At 40.2% G+C, this 13,260-nt stretch overlaps 1 non-coding gene across 1 annotated transcript; it reads right to left on the bottom strand.

Annotated features, from left to right (window-relative positions):
• Positions 1–5,929: 5,929 nt before the first annotated feature.
• On the bottom strand, positions 5,930–6,036 carry LOC141602845 (small nucleolar RNA R71). Its single transcript, XR_012524752.1, has one exon. It is a non-coding gene; the product is annotated as a small nucleolar RNA R71 (small nucleolar RNA).
• Between the last annotated feature and the right edge of the window lie 7,224 nt (positions 6,037–13,260).

Below are 13,260 nucleotides of genomic sequence, written 5' to 3'. Positions count from 1 at the left end.
GTAGGAGAGGAGTGCAAACCTTGCATTTTCATGGCAAAATAGAGCTAAATTGATCGAATCTAATGACCAAGCATCAAAGAGAAGACAAGACTAGAAGGGCTTTGTACATAATGTAGTACATGGGCAATGATGAAGAAGATCCTTGCATCCCTGAGAAAATCCCGAAGGATTGTTGGAAGAAGAAAAGAAGAAAAGGAAGCTGAGCCAGGATCCGCTCGTCCCACCACTCAGGACGCCCGTCCAGCAGCTTCCCAGGACACTCGTCCAAGCAGCCAGACGCCCGTCCAGCAGCTCCCCAATCCGCCCGTCCCGACCCTTGGGACGCCCGGATTCTACCCCAGAGGGACACGTCCTCTTCTTCTTCTTTTTTTTAGGTGAAATGTGAAAATTGTATTAATAATTAGGCAATTAACATTAACGTTCACCATACATCAAACCATGCTTAAACAAACTAGTACATTTAATGGACTAGAATATGACTCTTAATCCAATCATGCTCCCTATGACTACCCATAAGTTGCACAAAGCCCCTCGCCCTTAAAGCTGTAAGGCTTTGAAGTTTCTTAAGCACACATTCAGGTCTACTCACTCTGTGCTCTACTCGAGTGATATTCCTACTGTCCCAGATCAGGTAAATCAATCTAGCAATAGCAGCCATTAGCACTTGCTTCTTCAACAATGATCTGCATCTCCACTGAATTAGCCACTCTACCACATTAGGTTGCCAAGGAGCAGAGAGCCACATCTGAACCAGACTTAGGCATCTCCTACTAAACCCATAATAAAAAAAACAGATGAGCTTTAGACTCATCAGCAGTCCCACAAAGAAAGCATAAGCCATCAGTCAACATACCAAACCTGCCCATTCTATCTTTTGTTAGTAGACGATGATTGATGAACATCCAGTTAATAAAGGTGACTTTAGGGAGAGCCACCCTATTCCAAACATAAGAAAACCACTGAACCTTCTGGGGCTAAACCAGCAGCCACTGATAACCATCCCGTGCAGTATAGCCAGGCTAGAGACCAGCATTGAAACCAGGTGAAAGCTTGCTCTTTACTTTACACAGTTGACGCCAAGACTAGTTGGAGTAACAAGGAGCTTGGATAATCCAACCAATTTTGATGCTTAATGTAATTGTGATTCACCTATTTCACCCACAGAGAATCCTTCTTCTGAGCCACCCACCATACATATTTACCAAGCATTGCAATGTTCCAAAGTCCAGCATTAAGGATACCCAGACCAACATACTTCTGAGGCAAGCGACATTGTTCCCAAGCTATAAAAGGAACTTTTGCAAAATTCTCAGCATGAGACCACAGATAATTCCTACATATAGCCTCAACTCTAGCAATCAATCCTTTGGGAACCAAGAAAATCCTAGCCCAGTAAGAATGCATTTGAGAAAGAACATGTTTCACCAGGACTAACCGTCCTGCATAGCTGAGCTTCTTGGTGCCCCATCCCCGAATTTTTTTAACAATTTTATCCACCAACACATTGCTATCAGCACTGGAAAGTCTTTTGTAAGAAATGAGTATTCCCAAATACCTGAAGAGGAAGGACCCTTGCTAAAATCCAGACATCTGCAAAATCTGAGCCCTTACCATCTGATTAACCCTATTCATATAGAGGTCAGATTTACTTTTATTAAAGCAGAGGCCAGAAGCTTCAAAAAAGGAAAGGAATCCCCTCATCAAAACCTTAACAGAATTAAGGTCCCCTTTACAAAAGAGAAGCAAGTCATCTGCAAAGCACAGATGACAAAGCTTGAGCCTCTTACAAAGGGGATGAAAGTGAAAATCATTAGAAGTAGTGACCAGGTCCAGAATCCTAGTCAAGTACTCCATACACAAAGTAAATAAAAGGGGAGACATAGGATCCCCTTGCCTAATCCCCCTAAGGCCCTTAAAATAACCAAACTAGTTACCATTCAAGGATAAGGGAAAAGAAGTAGAGGTGACACATTGCATTATCCACTGGACCATCTTCTGGGGAAAACTAAGAGCACTCGGCATACCTTCAATAAAACTCCATTCAATGGAGTCATAAGCCTTCTTTAAATCAATTTTCATCATCACTCTGGGGGAGCAATTCTTTCTATTATAAAGCCTCACCAAGTCTTGGCAAATGAAGATGTTATCAACAATTTCCCTACCCTGTATGAAAGCACTTTGATTCATACTAACAAGACTGGGTAGCACTGTAGCCAATCTGGAGCATATCACCTTAGAAATGCACTTATATATCACATTGCAACAAGCAAGGGGAAGGAAATCAAGGACAGATTCAGGAGCATTCTTCTTAAGGACAAGAGAAAGGACAGTAGCATTAACCTGTTGCAAAATTTTCCCAGAGGTAAAAATTTCCTTAACAGCTGCCACAACATCAAAGCCAACCACCTCAAAAGCATCTTTGAAAAATTGAGAAGAGTAACCATCTGGGCCTGGAGCTTTCTCCTTAGGGATGGAGAAGAGAGCTTGCTTAATTTCTCCCTCAGTCACCTCCTTAGTGAGATCCCTGGCCTGCTCACCAGTCAGGATAGTACCTCTCTGAACAACCCCAGGGCATACCTTTGTGACAGGAGCAGAACTACCAAGTAACAAAGTGTAGTATTCTAAAAAAGCATGTTTAATTGTAGAATTATCAGAGCATAACTGCCCATTCATGTCCTTAATTTGCAACACCTTATTCTGCGCTCTCCTAGCTTTTAAAGAACTATGAAAGAATTGAGTATTATCATCACCACTCTGAAACCAATAAGCTTTAGCTTTTTGAGCCAAAAACTCAATCCTAGTCTCATCAAGTTCCTTAAACGTATGAGAAGCAATATTTTCTTCCAACTGGAGAAGGAAATTAGTAGGGTCAGTATGAAGTTGCCTTTGAATATCCTCCAGAAGTAACTTACTTACCTTAGCAGAATTTTCAATATCACCATAACTCTCTTTATTCAGCTGTTTCAAAGGATGCTTCAGCCATTTCAATTTTTTAACCACTTGAAACATTCTACAGCCATACACATCTTGCTGCCAAACTTTCTTTACAATCTCCTTAAACTGCTCATGTTTACCCCACATATTAAAATACTTAAAGCTTGATTTCTGTCTAATCTGAACATTCTGACACTCTATAAGACAAGGACTATAATCATACAATCCTTCAGGCAGAAAAGTAATGGTACCATCAGGACCATTCAAGATCCAATCATCATTAGCCATGACTCTGTCAATCCTACTAAAGACTCTCTCATCTCCTTCTTGCTTGTTGTTCCAGGTAAAGTAGGCACCAGTGGAGCTCAGATCATACAGGCCACAAGAGTCCACACAATCCTGGAAATCCTTTACCTCAGCCATAGTAATAGGAGCACCTATCCTTTCATCCATATTTAAAACATTGTTAAAGTCCCCCATGACCATCCAAGGCCCATAAATGGAAGAGACGTCAACTGTGGTTTTGAAGAGACGTCCTCTTCTTCCCTCCATTGAAGATGCGCATATTTTTGAAAGACTAGCAAAAAGGAGACCCGCATCTTTTCTTGAGAGGAGAGATTCCTCAAGGACTTAATCGTCATTTAAGCCATTAGTAACCCTAATTTGTGCAACTAATCCCCACTATAAATACCTCATTAGTCTAATTAGGTTATCATGTTCATCTTATCAATCTTTAGTGTATTTTATATCATTCTAATCTCTCCTTAATCTTGTAATCAACTTCTAATCAAATATCAATACAAATCTCATTTCCTTAATCTCTCTTTTGTTCATCTTTTATTTTGGGTAATTGAAGATTATTTGGGTTTATTGGGAGATTGACAACCTTCCATCAATCATCAAGTACTTCTTTTATTCTTTTCATTATTATTTTGGAATCATCATTAGGTATAACTCTCTTAATCCCTTTATAATTATTGTTAATCATCTTCATTTATTCATCATGTTTTGCTTTGTTAATATGATTGACAACCTTGTTAACATGTTAAACTTGATAATGAGTGAGTAGTTTCCTTAACTAGGGTTAATGGGTAATTAGGGGAAACCAACATGGGGGATGATTCTTGCTTAATTTAATTTGTTTTCATAATTTATTTGCTTGCTTGTTGTGATCCCATCACTTACCTTTTCAATGAGACTTGTAAGACATAAACCAACTCGAGCCTCATTAGACCATGCATATAGTTGAGTAGTGAGGATTAAGTCGACTTGTAGGTGTTGTACAATTTAATCGATTCGGCTCCGGGACCCAAACCTTCCTAGGATTGTAAGATATAAACCAACTCTATCCTATCACAACAATAATTGCTTGCTTATAATTTGAGAATATGTTTGTATGATCAATTCCCATGAATCCCCTATGACCCCATGACACCCTAGTGCTTTTAATCAATTGTTTACATCTCATTTTAGTCATCTTGCTTGTTTACTTTAATTGCTATTTAGTTTAGTGATCTTCTTATCTCAACCCAAATTGTGACACCCCTAGACACCGCTACTTGCAATCGAAAATCCTATATCAATACCCATCCCTTGGGATCCGACCTTTAATTGCCTCTTTACTAATAGTAGAGTTGTTTGTGAAGTTATAAATATTGTTTTGGTCTAGGTGCTCCTAACGACAAGTAACCAAAATCTAAGCTCAAAGCGGACCGACCAAAAATGGCGCCGTTGTCGGGGACGGTGTTAACTTGATTTGATTTTCTTTGATTGTTATTAGTTGTGTGTTTCTTTGCCTTGGGGAAGTAAAGCTCCTCAAGGTTTGTTCTAATTGTTTTCGAGTTGTTTGATATTTTGCATGTCTAGAAGATCACAAGGTAACTTGTTACCCATTGATCACGAAATTGAAAGGACTTTGATAACCAATAGAAGACTTGCTAGAAATACTTCGAGAGGTATTGGTGAGGTTGTAGATATTCAACCAAATATTATTGTAACACCCCAAGTTATTGAGAGTTATGTTGTCCCACATCGGGGAATTGAGGAGGTTGTGATATGTTTATAAGCGATTCCACCCACCACTTAGTAACAAGGCCTTGTGCTTTTGGGCTTAAGTGAGGACAAGTAATGGGCCCAAAGGTACATATCCCATCTTATTGGGTTGTGTTACGACCGTGGTGGGTCGGGTTGTTATAAATGTTATCAGAGCGACCCTGCGACCGTGTGGTGAGCCCGTGGTCGGGAGTACCCGGGTCACACACCTAGCGGGGGAGGATTATGGGCTTGGCTGCGGTCAAGTTGGAGGCACAACGAGGACGTTGTGTTCTTTAAGTGGGGGAGATTGTAACACCCCAAGTTATTGAGATTAATGTTGTCCCACATCGGGGAATTGAGGAGGTTGTGATATGTTTATAAGCGATTCCACCCACCACTTAGTAACAAGGCCTTGTGCTTTTGGGCTTAAGTGAGGACAAGTAATGGGCCCAAAGGTACGTATCCCATCTTATTGGGTTGTGTTACGACCGTGGTGGGTCGGGTTGTTATAATTATTGAGTTCATCAATCCTTTTGCAAGAGAAGGTGAGGAGAACCCAACACAAAATCAATAACACAATCAACCCACAATGCCTAAATTTTCATCATATTCCGTACCAACCGAGGAGAACCTACCCAATGGTACTCCCACACCACAACACTTAACCGGAAATTTCATTGCAAAATCCGCATTTATCCAATTAGTCAAAAGAAGCCAATTTGGGGGGATGCCTAGTGAAGACCCTCATTCCCATATGGAAACCTTTTGTGACTATTGTGATGCGATTTCACAAACCGGAGTGACTCAATACCAAATCCGATGGGTCTTATTTCCTTTTTCTCTAATTGGCACTACAAAACAATGGTTGAAAAGCCTTGATAAGGCTACTCTTGGAATTGACTCTTGGAAGAAGTTGGCTCTAGCTTTCTACAAAAAATTCTACCCTCCAGAAAAGACTAACATGCTAAGAGCTCAAATTACGGGTTTTAAGCAAAAGGAGGAAGAATCTTTGTATGAAGCTTGGGAGCAATTCAAAGGAATTTGTCGCTCATGTCCTCATCATGGACTTAGCGAGTGGTTCTTGGTACAACAATTTTGGAATGGTCTTTATGAAGACTCAAAAAACATTCTTAACATGGGATCAAATGGTATGTTCACCGAAGTTGACGATAATCAAAACTGGAACAAAATTGAGGAAATGGCGGTCCATAATTCACAATATAGTAGACCTCGCAAGGCTACTAGAGGAGGAAAGCATAAAGTGGACTCTATTACTCAATTGGGTGCTCAACTTAGTGCTCATATTGATACCATCAACAAAACGTTTGAGAAGGCCATGGCTAAACTTGAAGAAACCTCAAAATCACCAAAGCATCATGTTAATGCCATGATAGCATCTTCATCAATCCCAAGTGGGATATGTGAGAATTGTGGAACTTTGGGACATAACCAAAGTGGATGTAGGGGAACAAATGAACAAGTGAATGCTTTTCAAGCATACAAAAGTTGTACCCCTTATTCCAACTATTACAATGAAAACACCAAATTCCACCCAAATCTCTCATACAAAAGCCAAAATGTTCAAAACCCTCAACCAACATACACCCCACCTCCCATGAGAAACCAAAATCAAAGACCCTTTTACAACCAAAACCAAGGTTATCAAAATCAAAACTCCATACAATCAACAAAATGACCAAGGTTTTGATGTTCAAAAAGCGGTCCTCCAAATGCAAAAGAATCAACAAGAATTTTTCACTCAAATGCAAAAAGATAGCCAAGCAAAATACATCACCATCAACAACATCCTAGCCCACACAAAAATGTTGGAAACTCAAATGACCCAACTAGCATCTTCAAACTCTCAAAGACAAAAGGGGCAATTACCACCTCAAAGTAATCCCCCAAGACATGAAACGGTTAGTGCCATTCACTTGAGGAGTGGTACGAGATATGAAGGACCAAAGAAGCAAGTTGAGGATGAAGTTGTGGAAGCTAGGGACAAGGAAAGAGTTGTGCACAACTCTAGGGAAGAAGAACCCACCAATCAAGAAGTTTCAAAGAAAACTGAAGAAAAGGCCAAAGAGAAGGAGCCCATTGTGATTAGACTTCCATTCCCGAGTCATCAAGCTAAGCCTAAGTTTGATGACCAACTTGGAAAATTCATGGAAATTGTGAAGAATTTAGAAGTCTCAATTCCTTTCACGGAATTGATCAATGACGTTCCGGCCTATGCAAAGTACATGAAGGACATCCTTACGATGAAGAAATCAATCCGGAAGCTTGAGACTATTGCTTTCACTAGGGTGAGTAGTGCCATCCTTCAAGGAAGTTCTCCTCCAAAACTCAAGGATCCGGGAAGTTTCTCCATTCCATGCACTATTGGTGACACTACAATCAACAAAGCTTTATGTGACCTTGGGGCAAGTGTTAGTGTCATGCCATATAGCAAGAGGCTAGGGATGGGAGAACTCAAATGTACCAACATCACGCTTCAAATGGCGGATAGATCAACAATGACACCTTTAGGGGTATGGGAAGATGTTCCCGTGAGAATTGGAAAAATCTTCATCCCGGTGGATTTTGTTATTGTTGACATGGAAGAAGACTCCAACATTCCTATTATCTTAGGAAGACCTTTCTTGTACACCGCGGGAGCGGTGATCGATGTGAAGCATGGAGAGCTCACCCTTGAAGTGGGAGATGAAACCATCACTTTCAATCTTGACAAGACCATGAGAGCTCCCCGATTGCATGAGCCATGTTTTATGGTTGATCACTATAGCCGGAAGGATGATAGGAAGAAGTTGGAATTTTAATGAAAAAAGAAAGTGGATGATGCTCCATCAAAAGAGCAAGGAAATAGCAACAATGAGAGCTTGAAAAGCTCACCCATGACAAGTGAAGAAGATGGCCTCATTGGCCTAGACAAGAAAGAAAGAGAGTTGTCTCTATCAACTCAAGAAATTTTCAATGATCAAGTAGACGAAGTTTGCTGTCTTTGGGATGATGAGTTCGAAGGGATATTCAATCCCTATATTGGTAATGCTATGAACCAAGACCATCATGGAGCACAACAAGAGCAAAAATCTATTGAAGACCTTTATCATGATAATGAACAAGCTTTCGACTACTTCTTCAAGGTGTTGAGTAACATCAACAACACCTTGAACATGCCCCCTTGACATCTCACATTGGATGAGAGTTTGGTGGAGTCCTCCTTAAACCACCATTTGTAAATATTCTAACTCCCTAACTTGTATTTCAATTATTACATTGCATTCTTTGTCATTTTGGATTTATTTTTGTGCCTTGATCAAGATATTCATCATTTTGAGAGAAGTGAGGGAGGGACTTATGATTTTATTGATGTGTAGTGCTTTACCTTAGTGTGGGGATAGCAATTTCCTAGGCTATTCATGCCTTTTTAGTGCCCCTACAATGAAGAAAACGAGAATTGAAGAATGAAAATGACACGGATTACGATGTACCCACGGATGGACCTGAATCCGTGGGGTTAAGGAGGAATCCGAGCGTCCAAAAAGACAATTCGCTCGTCCTGAAGACCCCGAGCGTCCAAAGTCACCAGACGCTCGTCTGGTAGAGCTGCAGAATACAAAAAAAATGGTCTGTAAGAGAATTTGAGCGTCTCAGCTGAGAATCCGCTCGTCTCATTCTGGACGGCCATCCTTCACAAAAGACGCTCGTCTTTTTCAGTAGCAAAAGTCTGGGAATTTCTCTGTAAAGGAATCCGAGCGTCCCCCCAAAAAGACGCTCATCCCTCAAGGAAGAATCCGCTCGTCTTAGAAGCAAGACGCTCGTCCTGTGGCGTCTTTTCCTGGGTTAAACATTGAAGAATCTGCCCGTCCCGATGACAAAGCCGCTCGTCCTCTACCGCGTTTTCAAATATAACGGTTCATTTAAACCCTTTTCTCCCATTCATTCTCATTTCATCAACTTACAAACACTACCCACTACCCAAAACCCCAAAAACCCAAAAACCCCAAAAACCCTCATCCTCTCCATCAACAAAACCAAATTTCCTAAACCAAATTCAATCAAATCAAATCCAAACTTCCTCACAACAAAAATTAATCACTCCTTTTACAACAACAAGGGATTCAAACACCAAAATCTTCAACCTTTGAGTCAATTTTTAGGACACAAAAAAAAATTCATCCTAAATCGATTTGGGTATCACTAAAAACTGAAGATTTCAATCTTTCATTAGTGTAATCAAGAAAAGGAGAATGGCAAGAACTAAATGAGGTAACAAGGCACCCCCAAAGAAGACACTTTCCAAAAGGCAACAAGCTCTTCAAGCAAAACAATTGTCAAAGGCATTGGTGGTCCATGAGGCAAGGTTAAAGGTTCAACAAGGTCCCCCTGTGGAATCTACAACATCAACAACTCCGGTAATTGAACAATATTCAATTATTCGGAGGTAACTTTCACTTCCGACTCTCATAGGGATAAATTCATTCTCTTTGCTAAGAAAACCATCATGCCTACTAAGTTTATTTGTGAAGATGCATTGTCAAAATTGGGTGTTGTTGAACAAACCAAAACCTTCTTTGAGTCTATGGGATTGGGTAAATTGTTTACAATGAAATACTTGACATACCCCTCCCTCACCTTGGAGTTTTTAAGTTCTTTGAAAGTCACAAGGGTGGAGACTCGAACCAACATCGAGTTTTGTCTTAAAAATGTTGATAGACGCATAACTTATGGCGAATTGGGTAAGATATTGGGCCTTAGTGATAACCCGAAATATACAAAGACTCTTATCAAGTATGACCCCTCTCCTCTTTGGATGGAAATTTCCGGGAAGAAATTCGTGCGTTTTCATGATTTTCGTGCTCTCTTAGTCCACCATCCGGGCATTAGAGTATGGCATAAGGTCCTTCGGAATACTTTGATAGCTAGAAATGGCACAAATCATCTTACCAAACTCGATTGTATTCTTCTTGAGTCGGCCTTGACCATTGGGAGGGAATTTACCAAGCCATACAATGCTCTAAGACTTTTGGTTGAACGATGGCTTAATGTCGATTGTGGCAAAGAAGGCACCGCCTTTATTGTAAATGGAGGACTAGTTACCCATTTGGCTAAGCATTTTAACCGGGATTTCAACAAAAACAACACCTATGTGTCGGTTAAAGGAGGCCATATTGTTGATATGGACACCATGATTCACAAGTTCAAGTGGGTCAAGCACGACACTCTTGACGACAAATATGGGTGGTTAACAAATGAAGCTAGATCTTTCACCTTGCCTTCCAAAATTTGCCGATTGAATATTCACCGACCAAACTACCTTCTCCCACTCTCCGAAGAGACCTGGTATATCATTTAACAACAAAGAGGCGAAATTGCCGAGCCCTCCTACTCCATCATCACCCCACCTTACCCATTTGAATACCAAGAGTCCAAACCCAAGGATGTCGAAGTGGGAAATGATTACTTGACACTACTCATGAGGGAAATGCAAAAGCAAGCTTACATGATAGAGTGGATGCTTACAAGGCCCAATATCCGCCCCTCCTATATCTAGCTAGGCAAGGACTTCTTGATCCGTCTTGTCATTTGCCTAGTTGGGCGGATAGGGAGGTATTCTTTTCTAGCATTCCTAGTGGTAGTAGACCGGGTGGAGAGTAGATGGTTGTTGAAGAGGGTGGTGTTCAAAAATAAGAGGTTCAAGAAAAGGTTCAAGAAGAAGAAGCTCAAGAAGAGGAAGAGGAAAGTGAGGAAGAACAAGCAAGTGAAAGTGAGAGTGGACATGATTCCACATCTATGGAAGTTGATGATACCTCAAGTGAGGAGGATGATGATGATGGTGATACGATGGGTGAAAATTAGCAAACTTTGGAGGCTCCTACATTCTTACACCTCCATTATGGTTTGTCTACTTCCCTTGTTTTATTTTATCTTGATCATTCATTTTGTGGAGTCCTAGCAACATTGGAGGACTAACACCTTGGCTTCATTAAGGTGTTCTTTATCTTTGTTCCCAACTTGTAAAATCCAAAATGACAATCTTTAGTTTCATGCATTGCATTCCATGTGCATAAACTCCCCCAAAACTCAAGACATTAGAAATAATGTCTATTTTGGTTTGGGGAAGTTCATGCATATGCATTGGGAGCTAATTTAAATTATGCTCTCTGCCATAATAAAAACACATGCATCATGTAATGTAGCTTAGTATAGTTTGCATTTCGTTTAGAAATCATGCATATTCATTGCATAATTTCCTCTCGTATTGGCCATTGAGGACAATGCCCATACTAGTGTGGGGATGGGAAATTCTAACTTGACTTTTATTAAAAATCCAAAAAAATAAAAAAATTCGAAAGATCCAAAAAAAATTAAAAAATTGAAAAAATCAAAAACATGTTCATTCCTTTTTAGTGTAGACTTGTATATATTATTTTGTATATATTGTGTTTGTTCATCCTTGTTCACATTGATTGACTACGCCACATCCGAGACATGAGGATATTGAAGACCGTATGGTATGATCTTTCCAATCTTCTTTTTCCTCTTTATGTTAATGACTATGTGGCTTTATTTTGATTGATGCGGTAAAAACAATGTGAATTTAGGATTGCATTTAGATTATTTGGCATACTAGTTGGTAGAAGCATATGCATTAGGATGTATAAATGTTAGTTGCATCATGGCATATAGTTGCATTTAGAAAAAAATTGTGAAAACGTCTATTTGGGAAGCTTGGCAAGTGTATATAGGCCCTAGTAGATGCTTTTTCCTCTTAAGACTTTGCTTGTTAGAATACTTGTAAAACACCCTAGGATGTGTCATGCTAGTATCCTTTGACCCATTGATTAAGGCTAGTCAAGAGTACCTTGTGGTGTGATAACTCCTTGGCTACCGTTTATTCCAAGGTGACCCTTGAAACCATGCAACCATCATTCATCCATGTTCAACCGTACATTTTGTCATCAAATGGAATGGGCACAAAAATTGTTCAAATTTGAGTTCAAGAAATGAAATGAAAAGTCAAAAGGTTTGCAAATTGCATCAAAAGAAAAGAGGAGCAAAAATAGACTCATAAAGCTTCAAATATAAGCACCCTCACTACGAATGGGGTGACTTTGAAAATGTTCAAAAGAAAAGGCAAAAAGTTTAAAATTGTCAAGTATTAAAATGCCAAAAATCAAAAGAAAGGGCAAAAGGAAAAGTGTTCCCAAATGTTATATGCCACAAGAAATTGAGGGGAAAATAACAACAAAAGCAAACTCCCAAAATGAAACTCAAATACTATTGATCCCTTTATCCATCGTATCCACTTTTGTGCATGGTAGAGAGGGGACGACCCTTCTTCTTGTCTAGGCAAGAAGGGGAATTCCGCGATGCTCCAGTGTTTCTAACATCATAGGGAGTCTACTCTTGACAAAAGAATTTAACAATTGTGGACAAAGGTACCCTAGCTTGACACAACTTGGAGGTGATTTATTGGTATCCTTCAAGGCTTAGTAGTTTGAAGAAACCATATCTATGAAGGAGTGTGTACCCTTGAATTGCTTCCCCTTTAGATAATTTCCGCCACTTAGATGAGGAAAGTGGCTATTCTTTTGTAGATGCATCCATTACTTGACTTTGTGTGCTTTAATGCTTGGATGTGTCGCCATTTTGGCAAGACCGGCCTTGTCTTGCAAGAAGGCATTCTACCTCATGGTTGTCTTGTTGTGAGTTGAAGGGGCGGAGTGTGACCCGCTAATTGTCTCATGTCGGCTATATTAGTAGGATAGTTTAAATAAGGGTCCTAGTTTTGTCACCTCTTTACTCGGGACGAGCAAAGGTTCGGTTTGGGGATATTTGATGTGATCAATATTTGAGCATATTTAGTCCCCGAATTAGCCTCGTTCCTATGCTTTTTAGTGCATATTTGGATCATTTACTATCTTTAGTCCTTTGTTTTGCATATTCTTTGAGGTTTTGTTTCCTTGGTAGGAGAGGAGTGCAAACCTTGGATTTTCATGGCAAAATAGAGCTAAATTGATCGAATATAATGACCAAGCATCAAAGAGAAGATAAGACTGGAAGGCCTTTGTACATAATGTAGTAGATGGGCAATGATGAAGAAGATCCTTGCATCCCCGACAAAATTCCGGAGGATTGTTGGAAGAAGAAATGAAGAAAAGGAAGCTGAGCCAGGATCCGCTCGTCCCACCACTCAGGACGCCCGTCCATCAGCTTCCCAGGACGCTCGTCCAAGAAGCCAGACGCCCGTTCAGCAGCTCCCCAATCCGCCTTTCCCGACCCTTGGAC

The sequence above is a fragment of the Silene latifolia genome, chromosome 9 (genome assembly GCF_048544455.1).
Source record: "Silene latifolia isolate original U9 population chromosome 9, ASM4854445v1, whole genome shotgun sequence".
Lineage (NCBI taxonomy): Eukaryota > Viridiplantae > Streptophyta > Magnoliopsida > Caryophyllales > Caryophyllaceae > Silene > Silene latifolia.
Note: the sequence above shows the minus strand (reverse complement) of the source record. Positions and strands in the feature narration are given on the sequence as shown.